This window comes from Pseudoliparis swirei, chromosome 10 (genome assembly GCF_029220125.1).
Source record: "Pseudoliparis swirei isolate HS2019 ecotype Mariana Trench chromosome 10, NWPU_hadal_v1, whole genome shotgun sequence".
In the NCBI taxonomy this organism is placed as follows: domain Eukaryota; kingdom Metazoa; phylum Chordata; class Actinopteri; order Perciformes; family Liparidae; genus Pseudoliparis; species Pseudoliparis swirei.
In genome coordinates, this window is record NC_079397.1 from 14,761,038 (window position 1) to 14,780,488 (window position 19,451).

At 44.3% G+C, this 19,451-nt stretch overlaps 1 protein-coding gene across 1 annotated transcript in view; it reads right to left on the reverse strand.

Annotated features, from left to right (window-relative positions):
* Nucleotides 1-15,372, reverse strand: part of plxna4 (plexin A4) — a 259,674-nt gene extending 244,302 nt beyond the window's left edge. The window contains exon 1 of the mRNA XM_056424726.1: nucleotides 14,886-15,372. The gene's annotated coding sequence lies outside the window, so the exon portion shown is untranslated. The remainder of the gene's footprint in view (nucleotides 1-14,885) is intronic.
* Nucleotides 15,373-19,451: the final 4,079 nt, after the last annotated feature.

Sequence of the window (19,451 nt, forward strand, 5' to 3'; positions counted from 1 at the left end):
TGCTCTGCCGTCAGCGCCCCGCTCTGATTGGGTTATACTGCGGCCCACTTCCTGAATAGGAGGAGCCTCTGTGTTTGACACACAGCAGTGACCAGAGAGGGCCATTTACAGCGTGAACGCAATGAAGCTCTGGACTCGATTAGGATGACCGCCGAGTTCTGACGAAGACACACAAGCCACTCGCCAGAGAACAAAAGGCAGCGTAATCACTGCATTTATCGAACATATAGTCGCAAACCAATAAGCAAAAACAAAAAGGCTGTATCATCACAGGTGAGGCTGATGAGCACGGCTGCAGCCCACATGTTTACATCCTTTGACGAGTAATAACACAAACCATCCCTTTCTCAGGAGTGGTTTTTTTTGTTTTTAAAGAGGAGAGTGGAGCAGCGCTTTAATATTTCCCTTTAATCTTTCTTTAACAAGAAGCACACATGACATATTTTGCGTGAACGGAGAAGATATCCTCGATATTATTCTTGGTAACTGCCCCCTAGTCATAGCAATGTGCCGTAAAAGCTCGTTTGGAATCAAAAGGCTGATATTTCGCTGTAATCACCGTAAATGCAGCCAATAATCCTTCTTAAATGGTGTTGCTAGGCACTGTCTGACAGCTGCTTTCATAGAACAAATTCAAAGCCTCCGTCTCTCTCGTCTTCCATTTCTCTCTCTTTCTCTCTCCCTATTCCCTTTTTCCCCACGCTAACGGGCAGACAGGAATGCAGGGCCGTGGAGACTAATCAGCTCTCGCTTCCATCGGCTGCAGACTGGCACCATCTCAAGTCCCAACACGTCCTTCCACTCTTCCTCCATCCATCCATTCTGACTTCCCTGTACCTCTTCTCCTCCCAGCCTTCCCTCATCTCCTTCGTTATTTCACGAGAGTGAAATTTCTGCTCCTCCTCCTCCCCCCCCCCCGTCCTAAACTCTCTTCATCCCTCTTCGCCTGCCTTCCCTTTTCTTTCGGTCTCATCTCTGGTTTCCAGTATCCTTTTTGCCAGCAAAGGCGACATCCTTAAAGCGCTTCTTTCACGTTAGCTCTTCACTCTTGCCCTCTTTACTTTTCCTGGACCTATCTCGCTCAACAATATCCAAGCAGGCAATAAATCAGGGATTACAAAACTTCATTTTGCACACAGCACACTTTAAGTCTGCAACCATAATATACAGTTTATTTAAGATTGTAGAGTAGAGGTATATGAATGAGGGGCGAGCCGGTGAAACTTCCAATGATGGAAGGAAGCAGCAAGAACGAGCGAAGATAGGAGGTTGTATGTCATGTTATCATCCAGACAGTGTAGTTTCTCTGTGTTTGTTTGTTTTGTTTGTTTGTATTTTATTCAGTCAATCAAATCAAATACAATACAATATTTCCTATATAATATACAAAAGAGAAAGACTGAAAAGGTATAGTTAGAAGCAAAAAATGCTTATAAATTCCTATCCTAAATTGAAATCAAAATAAATCAGAAAATTAATATAAAATAAAGAAGAAAATAAAACAACAAAAACAACAATAAACAAAATAAAAAACAAAATATATTTATATATACTACCACATACATCTTCCATATTAATACGTTTTAATTACATTTATAACTCTCAAGAATTGTTTTATAAATAATTCCCTTGAAAACCAAAAAGGAGTTCACCATTCTTACATCCATTTCAACATTATTCCATAATTGGACTCCGACAACAGAAATACATCTTCTTTTAATCCCTTTTTTAGCCTTTTGTACCGTGAACTTACAAACATCTCTCAAATCATATTTACACTCATGTATTGACAATAAACTTTGTACACAGTCTGGCAGTGACTTCGCTTTAGCTCTGTACATTGTCTGCATTGTTTTATAATAAACCAAATCATTGTGTGTCCTCTGTTTCCCTGTTCTTTTGTCTCCTGTGTGTTTCACCCCGTCAGTCTGCTCTGTCGGCCATCCCCTCCCTCTTCTGGGCGGCGGTTGCTGGAGCAGCTGGCACCAATCACCTATCAAGACTCTGCAGTATCTCAACCCTGGTCTTCCTGCCATTCATCGCCAGATCGTTTCGTCGCCACAGTGTTTTGGGGATTTTAATACTATTAATAAACCCTTTTTGGTTTCTAACTTTAACCGTGTTGGTGAGTGCTGCTTTTGGGTCCCAGTTTTGGTTACCAGAACATAACAGAGCAATCTGAGTACGAGGGGAACGAGACACAGGTGGAAGCAATGAGGGCGGGGCTTGCAATCATACAGGAGGCAGAGGATTGGCTGAGGGCAGGTGAAGGGAATGAGCAATTAGGGGACACGGGGAAGACACACACAGTATGCACACTCGATGTAGAAACTAAAACTGAGTTAGTTTTTTGAGTATCCCTTAATTAGAGTGCTACTGCCAACACAGAGCTACAAGGGGTAGGAGTTAATAATAATAATATGAATCACACCTGTGATTTTTTTCTGCTATGATGTGGCTAAACGCTTGCTCAAAGGTCAGATCATGTGGGCACAAAACCCTCCAACACGCAAAGACACGTACACAAGCTCAGAAAAGTTGGATAGCTGCTGTCCAGGTTGAGACCAGATATGTTTACTGGTTCTTTGAGGGAAATCACATGTAAATGATTTGTCATCAGAGCATTTGAATAGCCACAGATCCAGTCCAACAGAAAAAGTAAATGAAAAACAAATGCGTCTGGCTTGTATTTGAATCCGGTCGTATAGGAAGAACAAAGAAGCCCACAGTACCGTCAGAAGCCCCACAACATCATGTGTTTCCGTCCCACACAACAGATAATTGTTTTCTAACTGCTGAAAAAAAAAGTTATTTCACAATATTTCAGGTGGAAAAAAAAAATGTCATACTTTCAATTTGCTCCATGACAATCGACAATTACATTAAGTTGTATTTTTCCAACTGAACCTCGCTCTCAATACATTTTATATTGTATCATTCCCTCTATACTCTCAAGTCATCGCTAACATTGTCTGTATGGTATTTATTATTAACATGACAAATGAAGCGATTGATCACCGGCCACACAGGCAGTGTCGCGGTTTCTTTTTCGTCATTCTTTATATCTATTTTTTCTGTTCCTCCCTCCACAGTAAATCCTCTCTTCAGCGACCGCTCTGTATCCGCCGCTTCCTCCCTTCCAGGAGCCGAACAGAGCCGAAGCAGACTTGACCTCTGAGATTAACGTCTAAGACATGAAAGCTTGATAATTTAGAAGGCTTTGTGGTGATTATAATAAAACGTTAAACTGCTGATTTAATTTTTCTCTGATCCCTTACTCTGTTTCGACACTTTTTTTGATGTGTCCTTCAGGTACTTATGGAGATGTGCACAAGTGTGTAACCAAAATTGTGTGTATTTGTGTCTATGCTGAGCCAATAGTAGATTTTGTCCAATAAACTATTGGACAAAAACAGTTATATTAATCCATCCTATCTTAATATCTCATTCCATCACACACACAGAGGAGCACTATGCACATCTGTGAGCTCATCAGTGCAGCAGTTGATTTGGTTTGCCCGAAGCGCATGGATTACAGCTTTCCCTTATAATCCGTAGTGGTGATGAAGATGAGTCTTAAAGATCTCAAGTCCTGGTTTACAACGCACAGCTGGAATGAGGTCAGTCATCTGGCCTGTAGTTTTTAAATGTTATTTCCTTTGTTTCTATAATACATATTTAACTGCCAACTAACTCTGTACTTATCCACTGATCCAAGATTAAATCACCCTTGCTATGATAATGTATATTAGAATTCTGATTATTCATTGAGGTATGGAAAGGAATTTTTCATACATAAAATCATATTGAAGTTAACCACTGGTGCACATCTTTTAATCTATACTTAGTGATCATCTGTATAAGGTTGGAAATCTGACAAAATAACAACGACAGCCATGAAATGCAATGCCATCCGAAATACAACAGGACAAAACAGCCTCAAAGTAATTACCACTGAGTTAAATCAACACACCATTTGACACAAAGTCGAACATTGCATTGAACATTGACATAATATCTCGATGTCTCGTGTCTCTTGTGGCTCTGACTCTCAACGTGATGGCTGCATCACTTAGAAAGAAACACATGACCTTATTTCTGGAGAATGTGGGACATGCTCGTGAAGACAGAATGTCTACACCTGCAGAGACTTTGCAGCCCTGCGGTAATGGTTTCAGAAAAATGAAAGATTTGTAGTTTGACAGGATGTGTCAAAACTACCCTTCCGGCCTCTGAGATATCCCATTTTTAAACACATTTAGCAAATGGTGCTATATTATAACTACTTCCTGAGAAAGAGCAAATGCAGAGACAGGAGAAGACACAGCTGGCCCCATTCAACAGAAGTGGATGTGTCAGATCACTAAAAGGTCAAAGTTAAAAAAACGAAGAGTCCATTGGTTCACATAATAACACTAATACGGTCCCCATAACAAATGATGGTGAATAAATAATGTGATATTCAGGCTTCTCCCCAAACTAAGCATGTTCACACTCCATTCCAATCGTACCCGAACATGTCAATGTGCACAAATGCACAAAAGCATATCTCCCTTTTTACGATCATTCTCATTCTCATTCAGGTATACATCCATCGAAACAACTAAAACTAATGCAGGCATGAGGTCATAATCGGTAGTAATTGCCAGTAATTGTCAATAATTACGGATAAGAGTCTCCTTTGGGCTTGTTACGAGGATATCGACAATGTTAATATTTAATTGCTGAGTAGAATGAGACGCTACAGGAGTCATTCATGCAGCAGATGCATGCCAAGGATAGGAAACATCAACACAAACACATTCGTAAAGAGGTTCCGCACATAGTGTGTGCACCTGTTTATTTCTCCTGTGCTTGACTGCATTGGAAAAGGTCAGAGCTCAAATGCTGCTAAATCAAAGAAAGAGTGTAAACTGGCCGATCAATGCAGGACAAGTGATTCCCACCCAGTGATGAGAGTATCCAAGCAGAACATAAATACAGAGGTCTGATCGGAAAGATGTGTGGAATGCAATGCTCGAAGAATTACTGCACGCATCTAAAACCATCTGCTGAAAGTATGACGAATAATATTAAAGACAGTGGGGTTTTTTTTAACGTGTGGGGTTTGTACATGTGTGTAAGGGAAATAAATGGCAATCCATTCAACCATAAATCTGCACCACAAGCCAAATGTCAGCGTCATCCTTGGTCTGCGATGTCCTGGGGCACAAAGAGTTATCTGAGAAGAGGGGGAGTGGGATGAGGACCGTGATTAAACGATTCCCAGACTCATAAATCCACTCTGTCATATTTCTGGTGCAAGCTACAGACTCATTCACGCATTCTGAAACGTACACACTTTGCACACACAGATTAAAATTCACAGGCAGTGTACAGGATCACGGACCCCTAAAGAAACAAAAATCCTGCACTGTTGCAGAAACCCTTTGGCCTTGTCAAGCAGCATCCCACTGGCCAGAACAGAAACATGGCGCAACTTGTTTGCTGCAAGAAGGACACGCAACCGTAGCGACGTATTAGAAACTTGAGGAGTGTTGCGAAACAGCTTTGGCCTGCAGCTGCTGCCATTGCACTAAATACACTACCGTTCAAAAGTTTGGGGTCACTTAGAAATGTCTTTATTTTTCAAAGAAAAGCACTGTTTTTTCAATAAAGATAACATTAATCAAAAATACACTCTATACATTGTTAATGTGGTAAATGACTATTCTAGGTGGAAACGTCTGGTTTCTAATGAAATATCTCCATAGGTGTATAGAGGCCCATTTCCATCAACTATCACTCCAGTGTTCTAATGGTACATTGTGTTTGCTAATCGCCTTAGAAGACTAATGTCTGATTAGAAAACCCTTGTGCAATTATGTTAGCACAGCTGAAAACAGTTATGCTGGTGATATAAGCTATACAACTGGCCTTCCTTTGAGCTTGAAGTTTGAAGAACAAAATTAATACTTCAAATATTAATCATTATTTCTAACCTTGTCAATGTCTTGACTATATTTTATATTCAATTTTCAATTCATTTGATAAATAAAAGTGAGTTTTCACGGAAGACACAAAATTGTCTGGATGACCCCAAACTTTTGAACGGTAGTGTATGTTCTTGGTGTGTCTGAGAATACTCTACAGAAATGGCGATGACTTTGTAGCTCATTATTGAACGTCATTATTTAAATGTCAGAGTATAATTAACACAGGATTTGATTTGCGAAACGGAATTCACGCGGCTGACATGTTGGCGTCACTAATATATAATGTGCACTCTGAATGTACAATAGAAAACATCCTTTAAACATCAGCTGGAAATGTTTGTGAGCCGTTTCCTAAACTGGGAGGTGGGTGAACCAAGTTCAGGCCGGTTTAGACTCCATGACATGCCTTTTCCCAGCTCCCCCCCCCCCCCCTCCTCCCAACTTGTTGTCTCCCCTCAAACTACCACTCTCCTTTCAGCTCCATCCCTGTAAGCCAATGGCGTAAACACATCAGACAAGCTTTCCACCCGGCCGTCGTTCACAGCGGCATGGGAGAGGATGCAAAATTGTTATCCAGCGTTTTACCCCTCCCATCCTCCCATCCTCCCTCTCCCCTCTCCCCCCTCCCCTGCTTTCATCTCTCCACAGTTGGTCACGGACGTTTTTTTGTACTTTGCTTTTCTGCAAGCTTTACCTCATCGCATTGCTTTTCCCAGAGACATGGAAAGAAACCTCTTACACATCGACAAGCGCACACACACACACACACACACACACACAGACACACGCTCACACCACACAACTATCTGGTTGCCAGATTTGCCGGTGGGTCCAAAGCAACCCAATCATAGCTCAGCTGGAAGGAGTGCCATGACAATGCAGAACGGATGGACACAAAGAACAGGGAGGGTGAAGGGTGGGGTGAGAACTTCTCTCAGAACTGGTCCTTTCTCCACAGTTGCGTTTGTTGACTCGGAGAGAGAGAGAGGGAGGGTGGGGGGAGGAGAGAGAAGATGGCCTTTCAGTGAGCCAGCAGAGTACACCGTCAGAGGGAGGGTGCTTGGCTTGTGTGGTTCCCCTTTCCCCTGTGAGTCTGCGATTTTACAGCCCCCCCGAAAGTATCTCTCCAAAGCGAGCACACACTGCTTCTCCGAGGAAGGATAAACAGTCAGGGGGCGCGTGATGTAACTGTAACACTTGCAACTGTCTCTTTTTTTTCCAGCCAGTTTATAAACTAACAACTATTTCGATAATTGTTTTTCAGCAAATGCGCATTTGCATTTACTTGAATTGTTGTCGAGCGCTGGAGATCAGCATCTTGAGTATGGCAACAGGTGTTGGGAGCTTTCTCTCGCTGCAGAAAGGGGACCGTAAAGGTAAAATGTCCATCACACTGTCAACCCGTCGCTTCTCTTGAGTGCCTCCTGCTATTCTTTCAAGGCAAGCACAGAAGTGAGGACACTTTCTGTGGAGGGGCTCTTAGTTGACAGATCATGTTGCCATAGGAACGCGGTTAGTTGCGTGGGTGGCAGGTAAGGATGTTTTGTGTCTTTATAGAGGAAACATGTCATAGGTCCTCCCTACACAGAGCAAGAATGCAAGCTTGAGATGACAGTAAGCTTTCATCATCCAGGATAAATGATTCTCAGTCCCAATATGGAGGAGAGGGAGTGAGAAATTATGACATATCCATTGAGATGATATCACGCGTGAGAAACACCTCTTGCAGATTAACCAGTTTGATAATTTGTACTTTGAAGGAGAACCAGAGATGTTTAATATGGTGAAACTTTCACATGGCAAAACGTTCACATTCCAGAGCAGTCGCCACTTCCCTGGCAAGTTTAATCGCGGCGATCAAAAATCAATCGCCGTCAGTGATGAAAGTCCGAGGCTTTACAAGGATAGCCAAGGAAACACGTTTTATTCCAGGAGAGCAACACACTTCTCTCCAGCACTTGGCGAAGAGTCAATCGCTGCATTCGAATCCCATCAACAGAAAAAGAAGAAGAAGAAAAAAAAATTACTCAAAGGAAAAATCCCAAACTCAAAAGGGAGGAAGTAGCACAGAGAGAGAGGAGAATAACACCAACGTGTAAACCGTGTTAAATCTCTCCGTAAAAACCCCAACATTATCCTGCCAGACTATGATTTATCCATCGGGTGATGCGGGGAGGTTCTTACAGTAAGAGCAGATCCCCCCCCCCCCCCCCCACCACACACTGCCTTCTGGCTACAGCGCAGCAGGGGTCCTCCCCGAGCCCGCTGTTTCACAATTACTGTGGCAACACTGCATACTGATGCCCCCTGACACCGCTGCACACAGGAAGTGAGAGAGGGAGGGTGGCGCAGAGTGGTGAGACATATCATTAAATCACTGTCAATACGTTAGTCATCATAGCAGAGGATCCTTTCTGTGAGGAAACAATAGAAATGTAGAAATCATACGGAGTAATGCAATTCTCAATATATTGTATTGTGGACTCTACTCAATTGGGCCATGACGACTTTCAGTCACAGCAGCGCTGCACTTCAGTGAGGAAGAACTACTGGAGCGCAACACATCTGCAGCATACAATAAAATATTCAATACATTTTGCTTGGCAATTTGTTTTACGTGTCCAAGACCTTTGGACGACCTAAAAAAAGCTCCGATCGTGCATCCGCTAAATAACGCTGGTGTTCTTTTATTAATATTTCTGAAGGAGAGGTGGTGCGTTTGAGTGTTCATAACCCCCGAACACCTCTTATTGCACCGAGCGCCCGAAGCACTTATCCACTTTTCAAGTTGAAACCAGTTCAACTTTTCTGAAAGCAGCACTTATCAATGTCACTGCAGAGTTCGCACAACCAATAAGGTGAACGTGGGCTAGGACCTTGTCGAGCGGTTACATACTCCTGTCAACAACCTGAGATGAACTTCTATCGCTGCACGTCGACTCTGCTTCAAAAGAATGGTCAACTCCTTTTTGGTTTTCACGGGAATTATTTATAAAACAATTCTTGAGAGTTATAAATGTGATTAAAAACGTATTTATATGGAAGATGTATGTGGTAGTATATATAAATATATTTTGTTTTTTATTTAGTTTGTTGTTTTTTTCTTTATTTTATATTAATTTTCTGATTTATTTTGATTTCAATTTAGGATAGGAATTTATAAGCATTTTTTGCTTCTACCTTTACCTTTTCAGTCTTTCTCTTTTGTATATTATATAGAATTGTATTGTATTTGATTTGATTGACTGAATAAAATACACAAACAAACAAACAAATATACCTTGATTGTGTGGATTAGTTTTGTTCCTGTTTTTTCTTCTTTTCTTTTTTTACTGCATTATTCAACATTTCGTCTGTTCTCCGTGTACAGCTTCAGTTTCTCTTCATCTATGTTGTACCTAATTCTATTTTGAAACATGAAAAGTAACTATCTGGACACTTAAGAGAAAAACAGTTGGAGGAAGCATCTGCCTGAGTCACCGAGGGAGAGATTACAAGGCGTGAAAGAAGAAAAAAACATAATTCAAACGTCGGTTGTACGTTACATGATGAATATTGAGAGCTGTGTGGTATTGTCTGATATGGATGAATCAAATGTGTGCACGCAAGCATGCGTACTTGAGCATGCGTGGCCATGCCTCTTTGCGATAGACGGGATGAAAACGGAATTATGGTCCTAATCCTTGCGTGGATTTAAGGCGTCGGCGCGGGAAGAAATGATAGAGCGGGGAGGGGGGGGGGGATGCCCCAAGACCGTCTGCAATTTTCTCATCATTTCGTGGATCTGAAACAAAACTAATTTCCTTCTTGTCATGCTCGGCTTGGCACACAAACATAAGAGCCGATGTGCCGCAGCATGTCCACCTGCCGCTGCATCAAAGACGGCTGTTTATATATCAGCCCCACGACTCCATATGAATCATGGAGACCTGGGAGAGGATCTTTACACGGTCTTATCAAAAAGGAGCTGTCAGGACATGTTGGGTCCTTTCAGCGCCACCCCGATTCCCATAAATAAAAAAAACAGCAGCAGCCTGTGTCTCCTTCTCAATTTGTGTCCTGGCTCATCGGTCATCCCTATGTCACAACGGTCAGGATTCTTTTTCTATTTTTTTTTGTCGGCCTAACCCCCCACATACGAATACACACCGATAAAGTGATGTGCTTGTCAGCTTGGAGTGAGACAGAAAGATATGGGACGAGAGAACCCGAGGCAGGAGCAGTCAGTGAGAGAGAAGGATTGAGGAAAGAAAGATGAAAGGAAGCATGAGGGAAGGCTGGAGGGAGTGAAATAAAAGTGGTGCGCCTGATAGATAGAACCGTGTACATGTATTCAGCCCCATTAGAGGAGGCACGTGACAGCTTAATAGGACTCTGGCCACCAGGATGAAAAAAAAAAGTGAGGAACACACACACACACACACACATGCATGGGTACATATCTTCTCAGTAGGCATCACACATACTGAGTAAACTCTTCGGAGGAGAACAAAGGTTCTTATTAAATTGGATGCTGGGACTCGTATTGATTTCTCTCCATAGAAATCAAAAGGCCTTTTGTTTGGAGGTCCTCACTTTAGATCTCTGCCGTCATTGATGCAGCAGAACGTCAATATGCAGCTCTGTGGTGCATTACCAAAGGGTTCATTACAAACTCGTGAGCAATTACTCTCTTAATGTAGCATATAGTCCTCCCCCCCATATCGGAATTGAGAGCCAAACCGGCAAGTCGTCAGTCAGTGAAGCCATCATTCTAATGAAATGTCCACTAAAATATAATAATAATAATATTAACTGTATTTATATAGCACCTTTAAAATCAATGTTTACAAAGTGCTCCACAGAGAGTCAAAGCAAAACTAGTGGAATAGCAAGAAACCAATATTACATTTCAAAGTATATATTAAAATAAAAAATAAAATGGAAAATCAAAAATAAATAAATTAAAAACAGACAACTAAATTAGGGGATAATTATAATACAAATAGACTTTGATTCTTACATTGCACACAAGGTTTGAAGTCTGCTCTAAGGTCAAGTCCTCACAACATACACAAGACAAGTCAAGGTCAACGATAACTGGAACTGAACTCCATACCAACTCTAGTTAATCTCTAGAAAAATAAACCAACACACTCCATGTTTAATTGGGTCGCACCGTCCGAAAAATATATATATATGTTAAATGAAATGAAATGTCAGCCCTGCAGCATTGCTAGAGTCGTGTGTCAAGCCATCCCAAAATATGGGGGACCGATTATGGTGTGAAAAACCGATGGTGACACGGAAATACAATTTGCAGGCTTCTCTGTGCTGTTTGATAGCATGGGAGAGGAGGGGGGGGGGGGGGGGGAGGGGCTAATTGGGCACTAGTCTGCGTCTGGTAGTCCTGTCACAGCCTGGAGGGGGTGTCTGTGTGTGCGTGTGTGTGTGTGTGTGTGTGTGTGTGTGTGTGTGTGTGTGTGTGTGTGTGTGTGTGTGTGTGTGTGTGTGTGTGTGTGTGTGTGTGTGTGTGTGTGTGTGTGTGTGTGTGTGTGTGTGTGTGTGTGTGTGTGTGGGACATCAAGTGAGCAACAGAAAGAGAATGAGAACAAACAGAGAGCTCCATTCAGGTCCAATCCACAGATGCATCATTCAGTCTGACATGACGATACATCTCTGTGACTCCAGTATTCAGATCGGGCCTCGCCAGGCCCGTCACAGATGCATCATTCACACCAACACACACACACTCACACACTTCTGCACAGCCTTCCCTGCACTTCTAACAGGCATTAATATCACTATGGAGAATCCTCCCGATTCATATTCATTCACAGTGACATGAACACATTGCAAAGATGTTCTACGGAGCTTAAAATGTAACGAATGTCCTTGCTGCCAAGGCTGGAGTGAGAGTTTATCCATTAGCCAGCCATAATATTGACAGGGCCGCGCTCTCCGGGTCCAAACTCCAGCCTCATAGCCGAAACATTGGCCCGCAGACAAGGGGTAGTAAGTCAACGTGAGGTGCTTACAGGCCGATAAAGGCTGCTGTTCCAATTCCTATAGGCAGGCCTTGATGGACAGCACACGGGGAAGTGAGAGAGGGAGAATGAATAGTGAGAGAGGGAGAATGAATAGTGAGAGAGGGAGACTGAATAGTGAGAGAGGGAGACTGAATAGTACCGAGTGCTCTTACAGCCTCTACGAGTTTAGAACCGGGCTGGAATTTGGTGAAAGGACGAGGAGGCATGAAGTAGATGTTGAAGGGATTATCAAACTGCCCAGGGACTAAAACCCTGACGGATGCATAACACACACACACACACACACACACAATTGGAACATTCAGGAATGTTGAGCGCAGACACAAACAGACACACGCTCCCCTCCAGCTGGCCGGCCAGACACAGCCACACTGACACAGATAAGCAGAGGGAGCTCCGCCTGCCCTGTGAGGGATCTGCTCTCTGTTACCTCACGAGTGCAAGCTCCAGGTAAACAGCAACTAATAAACCACTCGGCACCCAGCAGCAGCTGCTGCTTGGGTTTTCTTTGTAAAGCGTGTGTTCACTTGTCTGTCAGGGGGACTTGGGGAACAAAAAGGCATCACATCGAATAATATCATAATGTTTTTGGTCCCCACCAGCCAAAGCAAAACACACATAAACGTGCTCTGTGGAAAAAAAAGGAAATTCGGTAGGCTAATGTTAATAAACATGTGCATCTTTTGATGAATTATCCCATATACACATCACACATAATGTAAGTGTGGCTGAAACTAAATCTAAATTGATGCCAAGGAACGCTTGGGATACGGGATGGATCCATCAACTGTACCAGTGAAGTCACACTGCCCCTCGTGGTTTTTCCAGGATATAACCTTGTCCCTTCAGCCACGCTCGGTTGAGCGAGCACTAAACACAAGAATGCCATCTGTTTGTTAGAAAAACTCAAAAAAATAACCCGCACAACTCAAAGTGCATCATCACAGTTCTCGGCAGCAATAAGGGTGAAGATGAAGAGTTCAGACCAAGAGCGTTTGGATGGCCGATACTGAATTGATGCTTTGAGTCTGGAGTGCAGGTGGATCGAGGGAGGAGGAAACCAGCAGAGGGGCTCAGAGTACTCGGTGTGACTGCTTGTACTGGGGATCTGCATTTTGCATCGGGAAGAGCAGCTGTTTTCTGCACATGAGGTGCAATGGAGGGTGGGAGGTTGGGAGGAAAGGAGGCGAGAAAGGGGGGTGCTTTGGTGCAGGATAGAGACAAAGTAGGTCCCTGACTCCATAAGTGGCGTTTGGATCAGGGATCCACGCCACATGGTTGGAACTATAGCGTGTGCTGCGGAGGCTGCACTGCTTCTTCCCTTGTTTGAATAACTAGAAAGTCAGATCAGGGTCCAACGAACAATCCCAATCAAATATAAATAACACAGATTGCAGGGAACGACACACACAGAATGTGTGTGTGTGTCAAAGGGGTTGAGCAACCGTGAGCACAACGAATGTAGGCACACAAAAAACTAAGCTTTTACAATAAAGTTCGTTCACGTTTACAGATGAAATTAACTTATTTCAGACAGTATTGATGGTAACGTCTCAGACATTCAGCATTAAAAATACATTTACTCATCATTGCTCATCACAACGTCTCCAGGACCAAACAAAAGGAGGCTGATTATAAGTCAATGTTGTCTCTAAAATCATCTCAGAAGTTTAAATGAATTAAAATAGTGAAGTAGTCAAGACACAAACTTTACTGGTGTGAAAAAAGCAACAACAACAAAAATCTTTCATCAAATGTTTTTCAATAATCTGTCAAAATGTTTTAAAGAACTATAGTAAATGGCACACATCACGTGACCCTACGGGATGCTGTATAAGTGTCACAGGTAATACAAGTGCATGACTTAAAGTCACTCTGACCTCAGGAGCCTGCCTCACTGCACTGAGTCCGACCCTGCGGATGCAGGACAATGTTTTCTGTTCAAGCCCTCCACACTTCGTCTATGTGGTCAGCTTCAAATGCCTTTTGGAAGAGACACAGTCGACCCAACTCTGATAATGACAAACGTGGCGTAAATGCTTGAATAGTGCCAGGCTATACAACAAGAGACATCCCAACGTGGATCCCTATAAGGATGGAGAAGATGCTCTGAAGCCGGGATGTATTGACGAACTTTCCTCCAAAAGAACCACGCCGTGCTCATCACTCTCACTCACAACGGTGTCCATCAACCCGTTAGCATGAGATGCATTTACAGTTGCTAAGCATCCTGACCAGACCATGTGTGGCGGACATATCAGATCAAAAAAATGGTCCATTTCCACGTTTTAGAGCCGAGACACCACTGACATCCCAACTGCAGACCACGAGTCTGCACGCCGCCGCTGCTGGTCCGTTACGCACTGGGCTGATCCCCAAAGGCACTGCGTAAATCTGACGCGGAATCCCCGACACATATTTCAGTTTGTAACCTTCAGAGTTGACTCCAAGAGGAACACGGACAGTTTGGATATGCAGCGCCATCTCCATCTCTCTCTCTCTCTCTCTATCTCTCTCTCTTTCTGGCTTACAGTGAAGGGCATGGGTGGCATGAAGCGCCAAACGGAGGGACTCCAGTCTATAATGGGTCCCAAGTTGAGATAAATAGCAGATCATTAAAATGCTCTGAGATTCTCCTCGGGGCTAGTTGGAGCCTACGATTTAAATGGACAGGTTCGGGAGGGAAAAAACCGCCCGATCTCCGGAGTGCGCAGAGCGGGCATGGCGCAGCGAGAACAGGTGCAACACGCCTCCCGTCACCTGGCTGGTGCAGAGGCAGCCTCACACCCCAACAAAAAAACTGGCAAAAATGGCACCGAGACACCCTAGAAATAGTCCCGTCGGTGGGAACTAACGCCGCGTAAAAGCCTCCTTTCCTTACCTGTAATCTATGCAGATATCACTTCACAGCCGCAGCCGCATCGACACTGCGGATAAGAGGCACGTCCAGAGCGATCCCCAACTCCTTTTACTCCCCCCCCCCGCCCAAAAAATGAGAAATGCTCAAAGTGCTGTTAGATCCCGTTCAAACGGCTTGTCCACTTTAAATCCAGGGCAGAGGTGAAGTTAGTAGGCGATTCCTGCACAGGCAAAAAAGAAATAGCAGCGGACTTCCAGCAGCACCCCCCGATCAGCAGGACCTCACTGTGCCGCTCTGGGCGCTCCGAGAACCGGCGACTGCACCTCTCATTCCCCCGGCGAGGACGCACTTTGTATGCCGTTGGAAACGCCGCTGCGCCGTATGGGATACTGCAGGAGGCTGTATACGCGCGTGTGTGTGTGTGTGTGTGTGTGTGTGTGTGTGTGTGTGTGTGTGTGTGCTGCGCCTGATGTGTGTGTGCGTGCGTGCGTGTGCGCGTGCGTGCGTGTAGAGAGCGTGTGTGCAACGATGTGACTCAGTGCGGTGCTCCTGCTCAACTGAGCTGCGGAGGGTGCTGCAGCGGAGTGGGAACTGGAGAGAGAGTGGGGTGTGTGTGGGGGGGGGGGGGGGGGAGTGTGCAGCTTCACAGCGGATCTCGAGGCTCGGGAGGACGGAGCGCGTGGCAGAAGGCAACTGTTTTTTTTTGGTGGGGGGGGGGGGTAATTTTCTTTTACCAAGGATGCTGCCGCCTTGCTCGCATCTCGGGGTTTGGAGGGGGCCGCGTTTGGGTTTAATTTAGTCCCTGGCAAGATCCATAAAGAGGCTTAAAGCGCATTAATGAGCGATACACAACACAAAAAACATGCATTACCATAATCACGTTTATTATCTACATCGCTCAAAGACCTGTGACCACGTGACTGTCCGATTCCACGCGCGTCTAATGCAGCTCCACGTCGACTTCTGAGTGACGGCGACTTCAAACCACTTTTAAGAAGTTTGATTTTTGTTAAAGTTCAATTGATCCGCCCTCTTGGTGGATAAGAATATGATAGATGTGATCTTAAATTGAGCTCGTGCTTTGTTAAAAGAGATGTTTGTGTATCACGCATTCATCCCGTTGAGAATGGGATTTGGCGATGCCAAAGGGGAATTTACACAAACAGGGGGAAATGATCAGATCATGGGATTTGAATATCTAATCGCAGGATCATTTAAAGATGGAGATTAAGAGGAACACAATTACGACACTTGCATAGTTGTAAGAGATTGAGTATTTATGTTCTTTGATGATCTTTTATAATGCTTCAGGAGTGTATCCTCCCCCCATACATTTTAAGCAATTCATATTCTAAAAGGCCTAATGATGTAATCATGTCTTTAACGAAGTGCTCAGTGTGTGGGAGCATGGATACTATACCTGTTTTATGAATTAGGCCTCGAAGACTATTCCTTATCTTCTTAAATTAAAACAAAATACTTCAAGGTCGACGAAATACTGCTCCACAATATTGAGTCAATGGTGAGGTTTCTTTGATTTCCATTGCATGAGCTAACTTTTAAATAAATATGTCAGTCAGGTGCAGGTGTAGGGTTTGGGGATTTGGTGAAGGCTCAATGAAAACAACTGAGAGAAGAAAAGAACAAAATAAACTTGAGAAATGTTGCATGCGCCCCCGGACCGTTTATTCTACTTCCCTCAGAGAGGCAGCGTGCGCTCGGAGAGATCATTTCGAGAGGGAGGGAGGGAGGGAGTGGGAGGGGGGGGGCTGTGCCTGCTGCAGCATCCTCCCTCCCTTCCTCCCTGGTCTCACTTCCAGAGGGGTTCCTCGCTTTGAAACACTGCATCAGAGCCCCACCTACAGGCCAGAGAAACTTTACATCCACTGACAAACACAAGAAGTGATTCACTGGCCCTGCAGTGCTGTGTCCATGTCAACTTTTTTTCTTTTTTTTGGGGAGGGGGGGGGGGGAGTAATTGGGTGGGGGAGTTCAACAAAATGTTTACAATCGTACAATGCCAGCTGTAAAAGCCCTGTTGTGACGCAACATGTGACAAAAAAACAGAACGGAAACGTGACGTCCAGCCAGATGAGTGATCAAATGAGCCGGACCGCCTCCAAAAAACATCCGCCCAAGTCGTGCGTGCAGCTCTCTTGAAGCATGATGGAGCCGGCCGGACCATGGAGAGATAATACAGGAACGGAGGTCGTATTGGGGCCACGGGTCTCTCGGGAGGGATGACGAAGAAACTGTTTTACAGGCGAAAAAAACAACAAACATTAACGGAGATAATTTAAATTGCATGTAAACTAAGCATCAGCAAAATGTCCCTGAAGTACAAACCGCCAACAGTAACACATTCTTCCCCACGGCTGCCTTCTAAAGGCATCTTCAGCCCTGGTTTAGACTCAAGTTAAGGCCTTAAAGTAGACATTGTTAATGTTCATGCAACTACATGATTGTCAACAAACAGGAAATTGTCACAGCTACCCAATTAACGCCATTTCGGAGCCGGTGACCATAAACCGGGCCACCTGTGTACCTCTTCTAGCCTCGGGGAAGCTCCGGCAAAATAGCATACTTATCTGTAGATAGTGGGAGAACATTTGATACAAACAGGCCTGATAGAAATGTATAAATGAGCCCGTAGACACAACTTTAAATGTTAAACTGTTTCTATGCTGCATGCTACGCAGCATCACTTATGGCGTATCTAATGTCTCGCGTCAAGCAGTGATATTAAGTCAGTTTTCTTTCTGTGTGATTCCCATGAGATTGAGCCTGTTATCTCCGGAGGCTCCGGGGGCCTCTTCCTGAATTTAAAATACAGGTCTGGGGGTTTTGAAATGATCAAATGATGGACTGAGATGGCTTTGTGTACACAAATAAAAACAAACAAAGGTCTAAAAGTTCAAAGTCACCTCCGAGGAAGACTGACCCCTTGTAAATTAATTCACGCGACAGATCAACAGTGTGCGTTTGGGGGTTGTCCCTATTTGCCCAAATCAAGATCTGACACGCCATTGATTTCTGTGTGTGTCAGATAAGTGTTCATTTATTCTACTTTTGTCCTTCGGGCAGACTCTGCAAGTATGTCTCGGAGTCATTTGAAGGGTGAAAATGCATAGATATGAACAAACCTATTGGTATTCATTTAATTATTCGACACAAACACGGCCCTAAATCAACAGCGTCTGGATCTCAATGTCAGATAGCCTTCAAAGCAGCGCCAATCAATAGTGCTGCAATCTACAGTGACAATAGTCGTTCCATGAAGGGTCAGGAATGCGCGACCTTTTCAAATTAATGTTAAGGTCACTGGCCCGTCAAACACGCTTCGACCAAACGATAATGGATCGGTTTAATTATGTTTTATCATCGGAGTTCCATCCTGTCGTTGTGCTGCGCGAGCGTGAATTAATTCAGGTTTGTCTTGGAAGATGTTTTTGTTATTATTTATTCACTTCGTTTAAAACATATTGATCAGAGAAGTGGAACGTGGCCGTGAATATCAGGCACGGCATCCAAGACGAATATTGTAATGTCCATTGTTCTCTCGACAACTTACAATCATATTGGCGCCTGTGACTCTTTATGTTCGGAAACTTTGTTGACACACGGGACCGTAAACATGAACTCTGCTCAGCAGCTGTAAGTATCGGCAATCCAACCCCAAGGTCCTTTATGCTTTGGAGATATCCATCACATGACATACTTTCCCTCAGCAGATATAGAGTGGACAACATGTTATGAAGTCTTTAAAATGCTCATGTTTGAAATGGGAACTCCTACAATTCAAAATCCATTTTGGCTAATTATGTGAGATTCATAGTTGATTCCTCGTCTTGGAAACGGCAGTCGGCGAAATAATCTGACGGCAACGTCCATTAGCAGCTGTTTCGGAGCTTTCATGAGCAGCACTGGATCTTCTTCAGCAGACGGGTTCTGTCCCGTCGGGGAGCTGGGCTCCATGTGACCTCCTCTTGTCTCGTTGATACGAAGTGAGACATGCAGACGGGACCGTCGGGTTATTTATTCTGATAGAGATGTCAAAGTAGAGATGTAAATGTGCGTGTGTCAAAAGTTCAAAACATCTGCTCCTGCTGTGTGAAAGCTGCGAGGGCAGAGGAGGAGAGGAGGAGAGGAGAGGAGATGAGAGGAGGAGATGAGAGGAGGAGAGGAGGAGAGGAGAGGAGGAGATGAGAGGAGGAGAGGAGGAGAGGAGGAGGAGGAGAGGAGGAGGAGAGGAGGAGATGAGAGGAGGAGAGGAGAGGAGGAGAGGAGGAGAGAGGAGGAGAGGAGAGGAGGCGAGAGAGGAGGAGAGGAGAGGAGGAGGAGAGGAGGAGAGGAGCAGAGGAGGAGGAGAGGAGAGGAGAGGAGGAGAGGAGGAGAGGAGGAGAGGAGGAGAGGAGGAGGAGAGGAGGAGAGGAGGAGAGGAGGAGGAGGAGGAGAGGAGGAGAGGAGAGGAGGAGATGAGAGGAGGAGGAGAGGAGAGGAGGAGGAGAGAGGAGAGGATGAGAGGAGGAGGAGGAGGAGGAGGAGGAGAGAGGAGGAGGAGGAGGAGAGGAGGAGAGGAGGAGGAGA